Raw genomic sequence first — 14,489 nt, 5'->3', positions numbered from 1 at the left:
GATGAGGGTTCGATTGACTGCGCAGGGTGTGGCTGAGTTGAGTGGGAAGGCTTTGTTGGGAGGTGATGGGGTGAGTGGCAGAAGGAGGAGTAGTGTGATGTTGGATTTTGTGAGGCAGACAGGGCGGTGGGAGGAATTGTGAGTTTTACGTGGGTTGAATGCTGAATGGTGGATAGGTGCACATCATCCAATTGGATGGGGAAGCGCCTGCGTGGGTCCGTCCACGCCTACTCTAATTTAAAGAAAGAAAGAAAAGATTCGTACGTGGGCCGGGGAATCGGAAAACAAACACCAGAATAAGGTAAGAAGATGATGCACGCATTTTAGGCTTTTTTATTTCAGAATGAGGCTTTCGCTGTGCATGTTGGTGATCTGTGTGTCTCTCAGGGCACATGCAAACGTTATCTTGATTTAGGAGGAAGACCTAGTGAAAGTGAAAGACTGAGGGTTTGTTGGGAAAAGGAACTCAAAATAATGAATCTCTATGGTCTGACCACATGATATGATTGGTGGAGCATTCTTAACAATAAGTGTTGCATTTTGATACAAAAACATGAGTGTCCGGAATTACGCAGAATGTAAGATAAGTTATAGGCCTACGAGTCAAAAGAATTTTATAAAAAAATGCTCCAGTGTGCACCGTTGTTTCAAAAAGAACTACGTTACGGCGGCCGCTGTTCCTACACAGCCAAACCTCAGAGAGCCAAAATGGTTTCTATAAAATAACACCTGAGTCATCGGCCAGCAGAACACCGGCGAGTAGAAGCTATGTCTCCATCATTACCTGCCTTTTTGGCATTGATTGAATGGATTTGTTTGAAATAAACTATGATCCACAGAAACCAGCATGTTTGCATACTTTCGTTGATGGCAATAATTTGGATTTGCAATTGACATTCATCCACATCGGCTTACAAATTGGAAGCCATGCTGCGGTTTGTTTTGATGAGCAAGAAACACCATTGACTGCTTGCTGCTCCTGAGCGATGGCCCTTCTGTATTTCAGCCCAGCTTTCTTTATGGTGATGTATGGGTGAGGTATAAGCATAGAGAGTGATATCTGGTAACGCGTGTGTGTGATGTTATGGGTGAGAGGGATTGGTCAAGCGAGGCCTGTGAAGTAAAGTGAAAAGGCTAGGGGACAAGATATGCTTACAAATGTATTAACCATGTTCTTAATAAAAATGACAAAACTGTGTTTGAAGAGGCTATTTGTGCTAGTCGCACTCAGACTGTCCTCATGGGGTCAGAGGCCACAACAGGCTATTAAAGGGTTGATCACATTTTGTGTTTGGCTGCATTACTCATAATCCTAATAATGTCCCATGTGGAGCTGCCTATATATACAGTAACCTCTGTCTCTCCCGGTGCCTGCTGTGACACCCCCACCATGAAACCTCCTATACTGTAATTTCAGCAACAAAGCTCAAAGGGAATTGTTTGTTGGTGGCACAAGAGAATTTGATATCAGAACTATCACAACCTGGGACCAGATTACAAAAACTTTGCACTGGTGCAAGTGCAAAGTTGCACAGTATTAATACTAGAGCAAGGTTTGCCGTATTTTTAAAAACACTGAGACATATTAGAAAACTATTGCACCATGACAAGTGCAGTTTGGCATCTTATATAAGCAACAGGGAAAAAATTGCCCTTGGGCAAAAAAGATACATGTTCAATGCATTATTGTAACAAGAAAAAGTTTGCCCAAGTGCTAATACAGAATGGCATTAGCACTAGGGCAAACTGTACCCTGGTGAAAACACACATACAAAATATATATTTATTGCACTATGGCACTTTTGCCCTGGTGCTTATACCATGCCAAACTGCACTTGTGATGATGAAATAGTTTTCTTATATATATATATATATCAGTGTTCTTAGAAATAGGGAAAAAGTTGCCCTAGGGCTAAATACTGTGAAACTGTTCTCTTGCATCAGTGCAAAGTTTCTGTAATTTGGCACCTGGCATTTAGAACATCATATACACATTGTGTTCAAGGCTTAATTTATCAAATTGAGTCAACAACTAGAAGTGAGGTAGCAGTCCTTCGAGTAGCGGTCTGCAACAGTTGCCTCTCCAGATGTTTTGGACTGGGGATCCCATGGCCCCTTGCCAGCATTGACAATCCTCGTTCAAAATCTCTTGAGATCCACAAGTTGCATTCCCCTTGATAGAACATTTAGATTACATTGATATGGTAGAAGTGGCACAATTCTCTGAAGAATGTCGCTTTGGGATAGGGATTCTGAGAAGAGGAGGGGGTCCATCCAAACATACATTTTGAAAAGGAAATTGCATTTCAGAAACCGATGCTGCCAAGGATATCTGCTGTTAAAAAAGCATAAGTTCTCTCTGTCTCTGTCTCTGTCTCTGTCTCTGTCTCTCTCTCTCTCTCTCTCTCTCTCTCTCTCTCTCTCTCTGTGTTATATATATATATATATATATATATATATATATAACACAATGTAACTACTAACAGGCTCTTTAAAACTACATGTAAAAAGATTGTGGTCCGGATTTACAAAACAGTAATGAATATAGTGGTGCATCGTGAGATAATATCTACACCTTCCAGTTCAATTAGAAAAGATACGATTTCATCTGAGTGTGTGTGTCCTGTTTTGTCCCATTTAAATGAGATGCTACTGGAGTCTGGGGGCTTTCATAGAAACCTACGCATTACTGCACCAAAAACAAAAAGGATGATAGAAAGGGAAGTTTGTGTGCTATACTCGAACTTGACCCTACTATGTAGCAACCCCACTGGACTCATGTCTAAGGGAAAGCGTTATGCAATATATGTGAAACAGTGGTTTACAGGATCAGAAGCAACATGACTTCATCAGGGGAAGGCCTTGCTTGACAAACCTCATTGAAATAGTTGACTGAATGACTAGAGATTAGGTCAAAGAAGAGGTGGAGGGTGTGGTATACGTAGGTTTTAATAAAACCTGTGATACTGTTCCACATAAAGAAGACTTATAAACAGGCTTAGCCGTCTTGGGACATGAGTGGAAAACTGGGTTGGGAGGTGGTTCAGTGGCATGCAATGAAAAGTGTGGGTAAATTCAGGACACACTAAGGAAAAGAGTGTAACAAGTTCAATTAACCATGCACTAGTACACGTTTCTAATTGAAGTCAATTCTGGAACTAGGGTCATGATGCGAAGCTGAGTGGGGGAGGATGTCTGAAGCAATATGAGTAGATACCCTTTCACTGGAGAGGGTGGGAATGCCTCTGAATGATGTGCACCTGTTTAGTCCTGCAGTAAGGGTTGCCTTTCAGCGTCTGTACACTCATTGCAGGACCCACAAGCACATCACACAAGAAAAGACACTGCTACTGAAATACTAGAAGGAAATACTAGAAGGAGACCCTCAATGTAGGACTATGAAATGCGTATCGCACAAGACAAGGGACAAATCCTCCAGTACTGGAATGCATACAAATTATTTAAAGCAGAAAATGGCATCATGGTAAGGACTACTCTCGAGATTCCATTAGTAGACTCAAACTACCCATTAATGAAATGATTCCACTGTGGGGAATAAAAATAGGTCGATTACCTTTTACACAAATATTTAAAAAGTGACCTACATGGTAACACTCATAACATGTCATTTCTGGGGTTGTAGATTGTATATGTTCCCAGCTATTCTGGCAGCTTTGCCTAAAACTCCCATGCTGGTCAACATCCATTCAAGCTGGAGACTGTATTTGTTTTGCTATGATGGGTTTACTGGATGGATTGTGATTGCTTGGTGCTTTCTTGACTTCACCCTTTCCATTATCTTTCAAGTTCTAAAACAAGGTGTTTCTCTGTGGTGTCCAGCAGCAGGTCTTGAATGCCTTATGAATGGAAACGAAGGAGAACGGAAGAATGGTTGACGCTGCAGCCAGGGGTTGGTGTCGTCTTTTTTGTACATTTAGTTTCAAACTACTGTAGGGTCAGTCCCTCACTACAATTTTGATGATGAGTGGTAGAGGAGTGTAGGCTTCACACACCCAGATCATTTCATCGCAGGCAGCATCAGAGCAGGATTCTGAGAAGCAGAAACAGAACTGAGCATTTCCTCTCTCCGTTCCTACAGTATGCTAAATGATACTAGCAATGCTACATCCTAGGATATTTAAAAAAGAAATATATAACAATCAATGAAGGTTACCTGCAGATGGCCAATACACATAAGGGAGGGAAACCCAATAATACTACCAGAGTAGTAGCTCTAATTTATATCAGGGGTTGGGGGGCGGTATTATGAACATTAGAGGTAGTTAGCTCATATCAACAGTGTATAGTCAATATTCATTAAATCAATGCAGTAAAAAGTATGTATTTAGTCATATTTTAATATTCAATTAATTAGAAAAAGACACATTTAAAGCTTAAAAAAACGGAGGGTCATTCCCTTTCACTTGACGTAATAAAACATTAACACACTGTCAAAAAACAGACAATTTAGTCATGACACGTAGATTTAGATACAATCTAATAGCAAATGTCTAGTTGACAAATAGTAGATTTGATGATCACTGCAGGGAGCGATTGCTAACTTGCACTGATCATAGAACCTTATGTTAAGATGGCTATTTCATCAACCTAGTGATTACTGAACTAGATGGAGAAAACTCGACATGTTTCAGTTCTCTGATATTTCTTGGAACTTTCTTCAGGAGTGGTGTCACTGTATATAGATAGTTACAGTAAAAAACAGTAAAAAACAGCAACAGGAAGTGTTATAAGTGCATATCTCATTCGATAATCATTCCTGTTGGCAGTGTTAATTATCAGACTTGACTGTTCTTTCTGCAGCTGTTGATATGGAACAGAAAAACAAAAAGAAGAAAAATAAGCTATGGATGCTCCTTATTCTTCTGAGATAATTTCATTTTATCAGACTTAACTAGGTTAATTAATTGCTTAATTTAGTCGGGGCGAATGGCTCTTTAAGAGGTCAATTCCTGAATATAGCAGGATTTTGTCCTCATGGTCTGCTCTTGGCTCTATAGTGAGTTTAAAGCGACCTGCAAATTTAATTTGCATAAATTAGTTGGCATATTGACGTGGAAGGTAGGCTTGGACAGTACAGTGCATGAAGTGAGTGCAATACTAGCTTACCTCTAGAAGGGAGGCTCTATGTCCTTATGGAGTTTAATCTTATAAGGTAATTCTCTTGATTGCTTAAATACAGTGGATCATTTCTCTTTTTGATAGTCGATTTGGTAACGAGACACTAGAATGTGCCTATAGGAAACCATAAACAGAATCTGGTTTTAGATGAAATTCATTATGCTGTGAGCGAAAAACTGAATTGTAGAGCATTCGCCCTCATTTGGCTTACCTTTTACAAAGTATCGGTAGTTTAGGTGATAGTCCTAATGATAATAATATAATAATAATAATGATAGTCTCATAATGATAATGATAGTCTCATAATGATTTAAATTTATAGCCTTTTAAGACCAGCCGTTAAAGTAGGGACCCGCAAAGGGACCTTGGTGCTAAATACGGTACCGCAATTTGCGGTACCGTACCTAGCGCCTTCCCCAGTCTCATTGAGCCCTATGGGGCAAAAATGGGAATGGGGAGGGCCAATGTTCAATGGGGAATTACCGCCCGCCAACCTTGGAATGGGGTGGTAATTCCCCATTGAACATTGGCGGACTTGTTATGATACCGGCACCAACCATGGTGCTAAAAGCGCCATGGTTTAGCGCCAGTATCGTAATGAGGGCCAGTGGGTGTGTTGGAACCTTAGCTTTTGCTAAACTCTTTGGACTGCCTATGAAGGACCCTTCTAGTATGAAAGACTGAGGGTGTTTTCTAGGAGTGACATCAATATAATAAGCTACACATCTGATTGATGTGTCAATGAGAGCTGAGGTAGGGACAACACCTTTAGAAGGTGTAGCCAGCAGTATATCTAATGGCCAAAAATGTAGATTGTGGGGAGAACTAACACAATGCTGGGAGCAGCTGGATTGATTGCAGACAGCTTTGCCGTGGAGGAGAACAGATTGGATTGAATCCAAGGCCTTATATAGGAGGACTGATTGCAGAAAGTATACAAGAGCAGGTCCGACTACCCTGACTGAGAGACACTGCAAAGCCTTATCCTGTAACATATGCCCAAAGAGAGAGAAAATTACCTGGTGTCAGCTCGTGGACTCTGCTTGCCTGCCTTGAATTTGAGAGAGACAGAAACAAAGTGAGTATGGATGCTCTGAGCAATTTTACATATTTACTACAGCATTTAAATACATCCCATATCCCTTTTATATTTAAAAGTGCATTTTGGGATGCCTGTCCAAATAATAGATCATTGTGAATGGGACTATACAACATGGTAAATTCACTTTTCTTTCCTGGATTAAATTGCCTGGGGTTGTTGCTGTTCATGGACCTGTGTTATTGAAAACATAAAGTGGGTTATGCTCCTGGTCAACGAATTCAACAAGCAGTTGATCTTTAGAAAATCATTGATTCTAATGTTGATAACCCACCCACACATAGACGAATCATTGAGTTAGTGACTAGGAATCCACATCAGTTATTCATGTGTGTCCATACAATTAAAGGCCAGACTGTGTTTAGTAACATTTGGAATATTGCATTTTACTGAAGCCTTATTCTGAACACAGTCTCACTTATTGACAAGTGGTGGCTGTTTGCTCAGAACAAGGGAAGCGTGCCAAGAAATTGAAGCTTAATTCAAGGAAGGCTCACAGAAGGGATATTATATGCATTAAAAAAACAGATGGACTTCCAACAGAATCTGGAATTGAAACTGAACCCTAAAGCTGAGGAAAAGGTGATGACCTGTGACGTTAAGGAAAGTAATCCTGGGGGAGAAGTATTCATGCAAGGTGTAATGTATCTTAAGATTTTTTTTGCACCAGATCAGGCTTCACCCAAAAACAAAACATGTTGCACAAAAGCTATGAAATGTTCCCATCATTATTAGAGAAGAAGGGAAGCAAACGTTTGAAAACCTAGAAAAACGCTTCAGGATGGTGTTCACCATTAGTATAAGTAAGAAATTCCACTAGGAAATTAAGAACATGAATCAATCTTAAGGCCTGAACAAATGTGTTATCCCTGAGCATCATCTCCTACCAAACCGTACAGGAACTATTAACTACAATGGGCTCAGCAAAAGTATGTTCAACTCTAGATCTCCCTGCTGCATACTACCAAGTCAAACTGCACAAAGTCTAATGATGCCAATTAATAATCATTATTACGCCTGAAGGCTTGCACCACTATCTGAAGATGTGCTTTGGCTGGCTATCAGCTTTATCATATATCATATATCAGAATATTAGGCACAGTTTATTTAACAAGGACAAAGGCATCCTTTTGTTTTAAGATGATATATTGGTGTATGGTTAAAAACAGCAAGAACACAATAAGAGACTCAATGGAGCGCTAGAAAAAATAGCATAAGCTGGTATGACACTTAGAAAAGAGAATATAAAATAAACAGACACACAGAATAAGTTGGTCATGATTTTTCATAGAAAGGCATCGATCGCATGAAAGACTTGACCATCAGCATAGAAAGGACACCCGTTCTGGCCAAAAAGAAAAACGGATGCCATTCCCAGACATTGCCGAATACTACTCACTCTTTTCACTACCATGCGTGGACAAAATAATGTTGATTCATGGATCCTCTACTGCATGAAACTGATCTGCACCTGAATCTCAGTGAATTCTACAACCAAGAGCCAGTAAGCGACAACACCCTAACCCATTCCTCTTCTCCACCCTCCCCTCTCATTCCTCAATTAACTCCTTACTACTAAAATCTTGCCTGCTTGCTTTTCCCACACATCTTCATATGACCACTCGGTCTAGTGTACTTAATAGATTCAGACTCTACCCATATTCTACCAAGAAACATTCGGTCAATTATGCGGTATATATCTGAGTGTCTGCCCATACAACTAACCTGCCCCAATCTGTAGCAACCACAAACAACATAGAGATGTTCATATTGGCACACAGGAAACGGGTACACCTATATCCATCAACACCACAAGCTTCGACGTCTGCCTTCCCGCTGTCCAAGCAACACACCCTGCCCTCAGTTCTTACAGAGCCGTGAACAGCGAGGCCAACATTATTGTTAGATGGGCACTTCATAATACCACTTTACATTATGTTACATTACAGAAACCATTCTGGAACAGCTGAGGAAAGAAAGAGAAGATTAGGGTTAGGGCAGCAGAACCCTATTTTAGTGTGCACTGAATGTGAATAACTTTCAAAATAAATATCGTTACAGCCTACTGTACACTCCTGCAACTAAGCAGTGATCAATGAGCGATAACCTCCTTTATTTGGGTATCTATCATCATGCAAGTATTGTTTCACTCATCTTATTGTTAATGTAACCAAGGCACAGAATGCGTGTTTGAAGGAAAAAGTTAAAAGAAATAGGTATGGTGATTAGAATTCAGGCAGTGACACGCAACTGAAAAAAAAAATACCTCTTTGCTCCAATTTCAGCATTTATGAAACTCTGCGATTCTTTCAGATAAATCCATGCTGATTTTAAAGAGAGAAGGGATCACTGCTGTGACATATTAAATACTAACGGAACACATCACAGCTCAATAAATTGGCAGACAAGTTATAGAATACTGCGTATAAATATCTGACGAAGTTCCAACAAAATGTAGCATGAACTACCGTACATTGGTCTTCAGCCCTGTTGAAAATTCCGGTTGACTGGTTACGAATGTTTCTACGTATCATAATGCCAACATATTCCTTCCATCCATCATGCTGCATGAACCGGGGGAAACATGGAACATCCTTTCTGACCAAGAAAACTATGCCTGATCCAGATTACAGTCCCCTTACATGCTCCTCTCTCGTTATGGGCCACTCTGACCCTTGTGCTCCTTTCCACTTTCTTTCACTTTCCGCTCCAATCTGCTTTTTGCTTTCCTTTTGCCTTCAGCTATGCTTTTAACCTTTTCACTTTCTGCTTTGCTTTGCTTTCAGCTGCGCTTTCAGCCCTTCAGGTATGCTTTTAGCCTTTTCACTTTCTGCTTCCATTTGCTTTCAGCTGCGCTTTCAGCCCGTAAGCTTGTTTTTAGCCTTTTCACTTTGTGCTTCACTTTTGCTTTCAGCTATGCTTCAGCCTATTCACTTTCTGCTTCGCTCTTGCTTTCATCTGCACTTTTCAACCTTTACGCTTTCTGCTTCGCTCTTGCTTACAGAAGTGCATTTAACTTTTACACTTTGCTTTCTTTGTACTTTCGTGCCACTTTTGCTGTTCGTGCCTTTCTCCCGCTCCGCTCTCATCCAAACGCACGCTTCCGAGTTTCTCTCACATTCCCCATGAAACTCACCAGGCAGCGTTGCGTTGAGAGGTGGCTCCTGATCTCACCACCTGCCCCTAAGGCACCCTTGGGGTCAGCACAGGCCCCAAGGGAACAAGCACTTTCCTGGACCAGGCCGGCAGAATACAGGCTGCGCTTCTCTGGCTCCCTGGAGGCACAGCTCCCCGCCACGCTGCAGCCCAAACATACCGGGCCAGCGTCTCTGCACGCCATTCTCCTTCTGCCTGCAGCACCTGCTTCTCTCTGCTCTTGGGCCCCACTGGTCCAGACTGCATCCCCAGCTCGTTCATTTCGGTGTGCATGACCACACCTTTTATAGTGAACAAACACGTCAAGTGGAGTCCGGTGTGCGAGTAGTTACTACAGAGTGTCTAACCCTGCCTGACTGAATTGGTAGGACACCCTGAGTTCTTTCTAGGGTGGGTTTCCCTCACTTTTCCCATGTTATTCCTATAGGTAATCTTTACTGATCTTAATGGCCTCCTCCTCGTCTCAGTATTTGTTGGAAATGGGGAGGGGGAGATGGGTGAGATTGTACATATCCCCTTGAGGTTAAGGGAAAGATATGATACGGCATTTATAACGTGCCTATACACAAGTGTTTCAAGGCGTGATGAGGCAAAGGAGGGGGAACAGAGGGAAGACAGAGACAACGATATTACTAGGTCAGGTGTCATTGAGATTGCGCAAGTGCAGGGGAAGGAGGAAGGGGAAAAGTGTGGGGGGTAAAGGGAGGGCACAGTGTAGTACATGGGATCGACAGTAAAAAAGAAATAAATAGAATAAATAAAAGCAGTAAGTAAAAGTGCAGCCATCTGGTGGCAAGTGCAAGGGTAAGTGCAGGCAGCAGGTGTCAGGTGCTGGTAGGGGACTGTAGGGATACAGGAAAGAGTTTAAATAGGTAACAAGATTTCAGTTGAGTTCTGACCATCTTATCAGGGTATTGTGAGGAAGGCATGGTATCAACAGTAAGATAGACACAAGTGACCACGGTTTAAGGGTATGTATTGAACTTTCACAAGGGTGTGATAAACACCTATCTAAAGCTAAATCTAAGGATGGGAGAAAGCTACGACCATCAACTAATAATAATTCAGTCCTAGTGGAGTCTTGACAAAATAAAAAGGCCTATACTTAAAAAAAATATTGCCAATCTTTACTACTAATTTACAAATAGTGTGGGGTGAAGTTCATGAAAAAGAAAGAAGTGTTCACAAAATGATAAGTCAGGATGTTCACCTCCCTTCCCTGCGTTTTCAGCACAGGGCAAGGTGGTTCACTCTGGCTTCTGTGGCACGAGAATACAGTTCTATTTTCACAGTTCAGGACCTCCTGTGTCCAAGTATCTTTACTTCTTGCAAGTCGCTTGACTCAGAAGGCCTGGTGTACAAAAACAAAATGCAAACGGTATTTTCCTTTTACCTGTATTCAATTTGGGTGTTCGCCCTGGATCCCCTTCAGCCGGGCTCAGATCCCTTCCAAAACAAAAGTTCAATGTTGAATCCCCCTCTTCCGGGCTCAGATCCCTTTCAAAACAATGTTCAGAGAATTCACTCACAGTTCACCCCCGATGCCCCTCAGCCCGGCTCAGATTCTTTTTTTTCACTCAATTAGTCTCCCTCAGCCGGGCTCGTACCAATTGTGATGTACATAAAACTATCAAAGACTTTTGAATGTGTACAAGGTTTAGCTTGACCCGTTGCATGATCACTTCAATCTCAATATTCCTTTTCCTCACACTCAGCATCAGTTGGATAACTAACAGAGACTGTCGACTGAGCACACATGTGGTGCAGAACTACTCTGTCTACGGTACCTTCTCTTGGCCTCCTAAAGTTCAATTATAAAGTTCAACTACTCCTTTGGTTTCCAATTATATTTGCGTTGCTCGTCACAAACGCCTCACACACTGTTCTCTTTATACAATGTTGCCACTTGCAACCTTGGCTCAAAACACAAGCTGGTTTGGTATCAGTCTCCCCAAATCACTGACTTTTCTTTTTTTTTTTTTAAACTTTGGTTTTATTGGTGGTTTTTCGAAGAAAAATACAAACGGCAACGCTGGGAGCGTCGTAATCATCATAATTTAACATTGTCATTAAACCCCCAGATTCCCTTTCCCCCACCCCAACTCCTCCCCTCCCCTCAGATCAGAGTCACTTCAAAAGTCGAACAGCTGGAGCTGTCGTCGTCGCTCGTTGTGCGTTGCCACAGAGGTTTGCTATACTCTCGTGTCCAAATTGGCTGAGTGAGATCCGGCGTCTCCCGGGTCCTGGGCTACTCCTACATCCCTGAGTAATGCATTCCAAACCCACCCCCGCCATTCTGCCAGAGTGTACTCATATTGTCAGTGGGGGTCCCAGCCCCATGCCCCATAGACCCCATACCAGTTAGCCTGAAAGGAGCCCAATTCGTTATTTACCATGGCCGTCAATTTGTCCATTAAGAACATGTTTTTTAGTTTCTTAAGCCAATCTTCCTTGGACGGGGTCTCTGGGCTCTTCCACCTTTGTGCCAGGGCCACTCTGCCCGCTCCAACATCGTCTCCCACATTCTTGGGTACCTATACAGTTCAGTGTCCTCCGGGGGGAGGCCCAGCAACATTGTTAGGGGGTTGAGTGGGATTAGTACCTCGGTGACCTCGGCCATCCACCCCCGTACCTTCTCCCAGAACTCCTGCACCTTGGGACAGGACCACCACATATGCCCCCTCGATCCCACTTGGCCACAACCCCTTGGGCATCTGGGGGACACTCCCGAAAACATCTTGGACAGTTTCAACGGGTCCCTATGCCAGCCCTGTAGAATCTTGAAATTGTGCTCCATGTCCGATGTAAATAGGTTCCCATGAAATGCTACCTTAAAGACTTTGGACCACGCCTCCTCCGTGAGTGGTTCTCCTGCCAGGTCGTCCCAAAACCCCCGAAACCCTCTTCTCCCCTCCAAGTTAACAGTGTTCAGTATTTGGTACATTTTGGAGACCGCCCCCTTCCTTGATGTGGCCGTGTCCAGAAACTTTTCGAAGGGGGTCAGCTGTCTCCGTAGGTTCTGGCCCCATTTTTGGTCACAAAGGATGCCCTTCAGGCGCAGATATTCAAAGATTGAAAGTGACTCCCACCCCAATGCATCTCGCAGGGCCTCGTATTCGAGGAACTCGCCCTCTTTGAACAGTTGTCCCGCCCATTCCAGACCCCCGTCCGACCATGACTGGGCATTCCTGAATCCCCTGCTACCTAATTTGAGTGGGTGGCCCCAAAGTGAAGACATTGGCGAGGGCCATGTCGTGAGGTATGAGGTTGTGGGTCCCTCTTTCCAGATTGTCCAAAGTATTCCCAGGGTTGGGTGGGCTTTCAGTTTGCTCGGGATGAGTCTACGCGGCAGCCACAGGAGGTCGCGCACTTTCAGAGGGTGGGCGTCCATGTCCTCCAGGTATGACCAGTAGGTGCCCATCCCCTCCCTCATGTGCTCCAGCAAGACCCGCAGCTGGGCGGCCCGGTAGTAAAGAAGAAAGTCCGGTAGTCCGAACCCGCCCTCCTCTCTGGGTAGTGTTAGGGTGGCCTTTCCTATTCTCGGGGCCCTCCCTTGCCATACAAACTCGCGTATTGCTTTTTGTAGATCACGGAGCAACTGGGCGGGGACCTCCGTTGGGAGCGCGGTGAATAAATATAGTAATCTCGGTAGTACGTTCATCTTTATCGCTGTCATGCGCCCATACCAGGACAGAATCATACCATCCCATCTCCTCAGGTCAGACGTAACCCCCGCCAGGATAGGCCCATAGTTCTCCGGGGCCAATCTCGAGAGATCTCTAGTCAGGGTTACCCCCAAGTACCTGATGGAATCCCTCCCCACCGCAATCCCCGCACACCTGTCCCGGGGGTCCAACCACGGATCCTGGGCCCTCATGGGTAGGAGCTTTGACTTAGTTGCATTTATTTTTAGTCCCGAGAACTGCCCGAAGGCTGTCATCAGACGCAGGAGGGGGGGGAGCGAGGAGCTGGGCTCCACCAAGTACGCTAGGATGTCGTCAGCGAACAGGGAGAGCTTGAACTCTACTTCTCCCCTTTTGATCCCTTTGATGTCTGGGTGGGCCCGGACTGCTATGGCCAGGGGCTCCATCGTCAGGACGTAGATTAACGGAGAGAGTGGGCACCCCTGTCGTGTTCCCCTCGTGAGGGGGAATGAGTCGGAGAGTTCCCCGTTCACCTGCACTCTCGCTGTTGGGGCTCTATAGAGGGCGGAGACCCAGGTCCTAACGTGAGGCCCAAAGCCCATTCGACGGAGGAGGAGTTGCATGTACCTCCACTCGACTCTGTCGAATGCCTTCTCGGAGTCCAAGGAAAGCAAACTCGCCTCCAGGTCTGATTCCTGGGCATAGTGGATTAGGTCTATGGTCTTCCTGATATTATCCGAGCCCTGCCTGCCCATCACGAACCCCACTTGATCCCCGTGTACTAACTTGGGCATTATCCCCTCCAACCGTTTACCCATCACCTTAGCTAGGATCTTGACATCTGTATTTAGGAGGGAGATCGGGCGGTAGGAGGAGCAGTCAGTGGGGTCTTTTCCTTCCTTGGGCAATACCACTATGATGGCTCTCATCATCGTTTCCGGCAGGGTGCCCCCCTCCAGTACTGCATTGAATACCCTCGCCAGGTGTGTGGCCAAAATGGACCGGAACCTCTTATAGAAGTATACTGAGAACCCATCTTCCCCCGGGGACGTTCCCGCCTTCATCCCACCGATTGCATTCTCCACTTCCTCCTCTGTGACCCCTCCCTCTAAACCCTCTGCCATCTCGCCTGTCAGGGATGGGATCTGGATGGAGTCCAGGAACTCCTCAATCTGAGTGTCTTCCCCGGCATATTCTGACGAATATAGTTGTTCATATTAGCGTCGAAAAGCCGCTCCTATGACTGGGGTGCTATGGTCTAGTGAGCCCCGTTCGTTCCTGATTGCCCTCACCATTCTGCTCCTCTGGACCTCTCTAGGTTTCCAGGCCAGGATTTTATCGGCTCTGTCCCCCTTCTCATAATATTTTTGTTTCACTAGCTGGAGGTTGCGCTCAGTTTTGTGCAACAAGAGATCTTTCAATTGTAGTTTGTAATTTTCTAGGGCTGTGAT

The sequence above is a fragment of the Ambystoma mexicanum genome, chromosome 6p (assembly GCF_040938575.1).
Source record: "Ambystoma mexicanum isolate Mex_15411 chromosome 6p, UKY_AmexF1_1, whole genome shotgun sequence".
Lineage (NCBI taxonomy): Eukaryota > Metazoa > Chordata > Amphibia > Caudata > Ambystomatidae > Ambystoma > Ambystoma mexicanum.
This window is presented reverse-complemented; position numbering follows the sequence as displayed.